Raw genomic sequence first — 6,573 nt, 5'->3', positions numbered from 1 at the left:
TTTAATTAATGTTGAAATCTTTCTATTTGGCCATTAATGTTCTAACTGCCTTTAAAGGATATTTCAGAACCAGAACCAAGTCTGCAAAAGTGTTTAACTCTATTTTAAGCTTTACTCCCACAACCCTCTCATCTTAATTTATATTTCTGTTCAGTATTTCAAGAAACAAAATAAACAAGAGAGGAGATGGTGGGCATCCCTATCTTGCTTCTTTTTGTAACATACAGGGTTTTCTTAGATCACCAACATTAGCAATGTCTTGTGCCTTTTGTGAAAAAAAATCTTGAAAAATAAGTTGTCAAAGGCCTCTGAGAATATCAATGAAGCCTATTTTTTCATTATTTTGCTGCAGTATTATAGCATTGTTCTTTAAATATCTCTTAGGTAAAAATTCATACTGAGCCTCAGAAATAAATTCTAGCAAAATCATGTTCAGTCTATCAACTACAATCATTGTGAACATCTTGTAATCCTAAAGGCCTTGTCAAAGGCCTTCGGTGCATCTAATAAAACCAAAACAGCTAGTTTTTCATTATGTCGCTCCTGTATTGCAAAATATCCAGTACAATTTTAGCACTGTCCTTAAAGTGATTTGAATTCTTGAATTAATTTAATTTTAATTAATTTTGCATCTCAGTTTGAGCAGTGCTTATTTTCTCATGCTGCAACATTGTTTCAATAGATCCGTGGCTTGTTGGGCTAGATCAGGGATAGGCAACCTTGGCTCTTTTATGACTCATGGACTTCAACTCCCAGAATTCCTGAGCCAGCCATGCTGGCTCAGAAATTCTGGGAATTGAAGTTCACGAGTCATAAAAGAGCCAAGGTTGCCTATCCCTGGGCTAGATGTTCCAACAGAAGGTGCAGAGGAAGTTTTTTTCATAAGTCTGGTGAGATTTGATTCACTCATTTTTTGAGCCAACTATCTTAGGCTAAAATCCAAATCGTGAAAAGAGTCAACTACTTTAGGTTAGATCCAAATTCTCAAGGAGAAAAAACAAGATGAAAAAAAGCAAGGAGAAAAAAAAGCCAACTATCTTAGGTTAAAATCCAACCATAAAATCGAGCCAACTACTTTAGGCTAAATCCAAATCCTCCAGTGAAATCACAAATGTAAAACGTCCACTGTCTCCAAATAATTCCTGTTTTGGTTATATCCAGAGTTAACAGATATAATTGTAGAGAGTCTTTTCTCATGCAGAATCACATAAAGACACTTGTTTACACCAGGTGTTGTTTCAAGGTCAAACACTTTTCAAATTATTTTATTATTTAATATTACTGTAGTATCTCCCTTCACCACTAGATTTCCTCATACACTGTATTGTCTATATCCGGTTTTAAAAGATTGTTACCAAGTTTTCTTTTAAAGTTCTTAGTAAGTTATTTACTCTAGTGATTAAATCTCAAAAGATTTTCCATGTCCTGTAGGTTAGGCCAGGGCTTTTCAACCAATGGTACGGGTACCACCTGTGGTAGATTGGCACCTGGCAGGTGGTACGCAACCATCCTAGAAAAGTGGTAGCGGGAGAGGGGAATGAGCTGAACCGGTGGTAGCACCACACAAGCCTGAGTGAGAGATGGCTGGAGCTGCAGGGCTGTTAGGACTCAGCGAAAGCACCAGGATCAGTGTCGCTTTCCAGCTGATTGGCACTTCTTCGGGGCTGTCAGGGCTCAGTGGAAGCACCAGGATCAGCACCAGGCTCCAGCTGGAGCTCTGCGCTGATCATGGTGCTTCTGCTGAATCCTGAAAAAGTACAAATCAGCTGGAAAGCAGCACTGAGCCTGGTGCTTCTGCTGAGCCCAGAAGAAGTGCCAATCAGCTGGAATGTTGCAGCATCTCCAGGGTCTTGTGATTTACATTCAAATGCTTGGCAACTGATTCATATTTATGATGGTCACAGTGTCCCAGGGTCATGTGAAGTCACCAAAACCTGCTGCAACCACCCAGCAGATGGGGGGAATAAATACCAAACACCCCCCACCCAACCCCCACTGCCAATCCTCAACAGAAATGCTCACAACAATGGAAACCTAGGATAGGAGGAAGAGCGCCACCGGGCGGGCAGGCAGGTGTCTTGCTCGGCTGTGGCTTGGGGGGCACTTTTTTCAGTGCCATTGTAACTTTGAACAATCACTAAGCGAACTGTTGTAAGTCGAGGACTACCTGTACTTTATCACTTTTTTCCTTTCTTTTTTTTGGGTCAAGTTTTTGACACCTTGCTAGGCGACTGGTGGTATTTGGATATTGCCATGTCCTAAAAGTGGTACAATGAGTGAAAAGGTTGAAAAGCCCTGGGTTAGGCAGTCTTTCTTTAAGTCAATCTAAGTTCCGTTTTTAAGTATTCTTTTATATTCTTTAAATTCCTTCCCCCTCTTGTAATTGCTCACTGCTTTTAACTCTCTTCTGAGGTCTTTACTTCGTAGATTTTTCCCAATCAGGGGATCAGCATTTCTGAGTCCATAAGGAAAAGGAGCAGAAACAGGCTCATCCAGTTTCAGCACACTGTTGACAATCAGTTATTTGGTGGAGCACTGCAGCTCACTTTTTTTTCCGGTTGATGATGACTTGGGCTGTCTGTGCTTCCTATTCAGCCTTTCTTCCGTCCTTTAGAAAGGTTTCTTCAGTCCATCTGGACCAACCACCAGACTCCTGAAGCTTCCCTCCTTCTTCATTGCCCCTTCAGGCAACTTTCCGACCCCATGGGATCACTGGATCAAACGAAATCAGGCTAAGAAGCCGGAGCCCCTGTTTCTTCCACCCGTCTCATCAAAGTGTCAGACCGGAAGTCCAGATTTGATTCACTTATTGACCATGTAATTCCAATATTAACCATGTGATTTGATTTTAGAACTAGCTTCATGATGGTTGCAATATGATGTCCACAGTCACTCACATTGCAACCATCATAAAGCCATTGTAAAATCAAATCTGGTTATCTGTGCCTTGATTTATGACTGCAATGACTGGTCATAAGTGCCGTATTAGTGCTATTTATTGAAAAGTTCTGGCCCAAATAGAAATTTAACATTAATGTTTGCATTTTCTCATCTTTAGAAACAGTATTAGGAGTAATAAAAAACAACCTTTCAGATGCTGTGGAAAACATAACTTTTTACCTATAGCCTCCCATTAATTGAAGTTTTCAATTTTCATTTTCTTCTTCTTCATCATAGGGGTGGGTTCCTTGTTTGGGAAAGCTGTATTGATGCAGATGTTTTATCTCTTGATTCTCTCATATGTATTTCTCTTAAAGTACTGCCTGTCTCTCTTTGTAATAATCACTGCGATCTAGGCTCAAGCAGAAAGAAGAAGGAAGGAGAGAAATTTTGCTGCTATGATTGTGTACCATGTCCAGAAGGGCAGATTTCTTACAAAATTGGTAAGATTAAGAGATATTGGGACTTTGGCTAACTGACTAGGAAAAATCCAGGCCAGTGCCCTTATTTCTTTAAGTATAATGACATGAACAATACCGAAAAGAAAAGAAAAATCAAAAAGAAAGGAAATCCACAATATTAATCACTCCTCTCTCTCTTGTTTTTGCTCTCTCATCTATTTATCTACTTCTTATATATTTATATTTATATAATGTATAAAATCAAAGTTTTGAACCAAGTTTGACATATTCTCTATAAGCAGCAGCAAATAAATGAATGTTAAGTGAATTTAAATATTATATGAGGTTTTAAATAAATTGAATAATCTGGGTCGTATGTTTATCCTTCTAATATTTAAGGACTGGTCTCTAAGCAAAAAGGAAAGAAGGGGGGAATCAATTTCCATTGTTCAGCTATCAGTTTCCATGTAATGGGTAGGTAATTTCAAAAGATATATACAACTGAAATTATGAAATTCTATGTAAAGGTCAAATGAATATATAGGGTGTGAGAAAAAGTTACATTTCAGTGAAGTATTACTCTGGTTACATCTCCAATAACATGATTATGTAGTTTTTCTTTTTCAGTAAAAATACAATTCTGTCCCATAATAATAATCTATGATCTATTACGTATTTTAACATGATTAAGATGATTTCCACAGTTTATACAAAATAAGGTTCTCTGATTTCTTCTTCAATCCATTCCTTTAAATTTCCATATCAAACAATTGATAACAAGTATTTCTATTTATTACTGGAAATGTAGATGCCTTTGAAGCTGTAAATGTTGCTAATACAAACTGGATGGCAGTAAAGTACACAAAGAGTCCATTAATAACCTCCTTATATTACAAAAGAACAAACAGGACAGAATACTCTTACAATTGATTGATTCATTGATTGCATTTATTTGCTTCCCACCTCATAACAAAATGTCTCTGGCAGCTTCCAGCATTAAAACATGAAAACCCTAATAAATAAATATCTCTAAAACCCAAACCAATGTAAATTTGTAGTTAAAAGATGGAGAGGAAGAGAACAGGATACATAGGGAAGAAGTGAGATTCACTCTTAATTCAACAACATCTCCCTCATTAGGGCTCCAAATCATCTGGCAGAGCTCGATTTTCTGGCTCCTATGGAAGGTCAGAAGGGTGGGAACCAATATTAACTTAGGGGGTAAGATGTTTTTAAGGGCAGGAGCCACAGCAGAAATACTGGATATCACCAGCTGGAATTCCTTGACTGATGGGGCCCTTCCCTTTGCATCTTATTTAAAATCAACCCCACCCTTACCCTGTGTATAATGAAGAAGATCAGCTTTAAGTTATGAAACTTTTCTATGTTTTTTGTATTAAAATGAGAATTCATATCCTATCTTTATAAAATAGGTAACTGGTGTCAATATCAATTGCACTCTATATATTCAGTATTGATAAAAGTTTTGGTGCACTTGAAGAATATCTTCTTTTTTTCTTTTTCCAGATATAGATGCTTGCATGAAATGTCCAGAAAGTCCGTATCCCAACAATATCCAAAATCAATGTATTCGCAAAGTGTTCACCTATCTCTGTTATAACAAACCTTTGGGAATCCTTTTTATTACATTGGCTATTGCTTTCTCTTTAATTACAATCCTTGTGATTGGAATCTTTTGGATGCATCGAGAAAGTCCAATTGTCAGAGTCAATAACTGGGACCTCACTTGTATCCTCCTCATCTCCCTTCTTCTCTGCTTCCTCTGCTCCTTCCTCTTCATGGGAAGGCCTGAAAAGATAACCTGTCTTCTCCGACAAACAACTTTTGGCATTATCTTCTCAGTGGCCCTTTCATCTGTATCGGCAAAAACCATTACTGTGCTTCTGGCATTTATGGCAACCAAACCAGGATCCAGATTGAGGAAATGGGTAGGAAAAGGATTGACCAATTCTATTGTCCTTTCAGATTCCTTCATCCAGCTGGGAATTTGCACAATTTGGCTGAGTACCTCTCCCCCTTATCCAGATATAGATCTGTACTCACTGAACAAAGAAATCATAATGGGATGCAATGAGGGCTCAGTGATCATGTTTTACTGTGTCCTGGGTTACATGGGCTTCCTGGCTAATGTGAGCTTTAATATTGCTTTCCAAGCCAGGAAGCTGCCCAGCAGTTTCAATGAGGCCAAGTTCATCACTTTCAGCATGTTGGTCTTTTGCAGCGTCTGGCTGTCATTTGTTCCAACCTACCTGAGCACCAAAGGGAAATACATGGTAGCTGTGGAGATCTTTTCTATCTTATCCTCCAGTGTTGGTTTACTGGGGTGTATATTTTCCCCCAAATGTTATATCATTTTAGTGAGACCTGAGATGAACATGAGGGAACATTTAAGAAGAAAACAAACGTAATATTTAATGAAACTTTTTTAGATTATTCTTGAAGTTTATTTCTTTATATATTAATTTACTTTGAAGGAATTTGGAAAAATCTCCATGACCTTGATTTCACTTCATTTATACACAAAATCCAATACAAAGAAAAGAAATCCTTAAAAAGAGGTATGTTTCTAGATCAAAGAATGGATGTGTCCTATCCAGTTTAATATGAATGATGATTACATGATTGTAAATTTTGATGAATCTTATAAATATGTCCATATATTATCCAAACCTCAAAGAGTTGCCTATGTACAAATATTGAATTTTACTAGATTGTATATGCTCCTATTGGATATTAAAGGAAAAGTTATTTTAAAGGCATGTTCAAGTTGTCTTTACCTCAAAGACACACAAAGCTTGACACTGACACACACACAAAGACAAAAGAAAGAAAACAGCAAAGGAAAACAGAACTATTATATGGTCATTTCCACCATAAATCTTAGTTAACTCAACTTAGGGAAGGCACAAATCTTAATATATCACATGGTTGTGTAGAAAGAAAGAGAGTGAGAGAAAAAAAAATCACCCTTCCTATATTTTATATTCTTTTCTTTTAAGTACCTTTATTTAGCCAAATTGTACCTTTATTTAGCCAAATTGGTTTCCCAGCAAAGCCCTGAGCAAAGCCCATTCTTCACAAATTTCCTTTGCTCATTTCTTTTTTATACCAGCTAGGATGTGTCTCCTCCTGCTCCTCAAGCAAATCCAATGGGGGGATCTAGACCTGACCCTCAAATTACAGCTTCCCATATTCCCCTTAGGATGTGGGG

Source organism: Crotalus tigris, unplaced genomic scaffold, assembly GCF_016545835.1.
Source record: "Crotalus tigris isolate CLP2741 ecotype Arizona unplaced genomic scaffold, ASM1654583v1 scf7180000018058.1502924, whole genome shotgun sequence".
Taxonomy (NCBI): Eukaryota; Metazoa; Chordata; class Lepidosauria; order Squamata; family Viperidae; genus Crotalus; species Crotalus tigris.
This window is presented reverse-complemented; position numbering follows the sequence as displayed.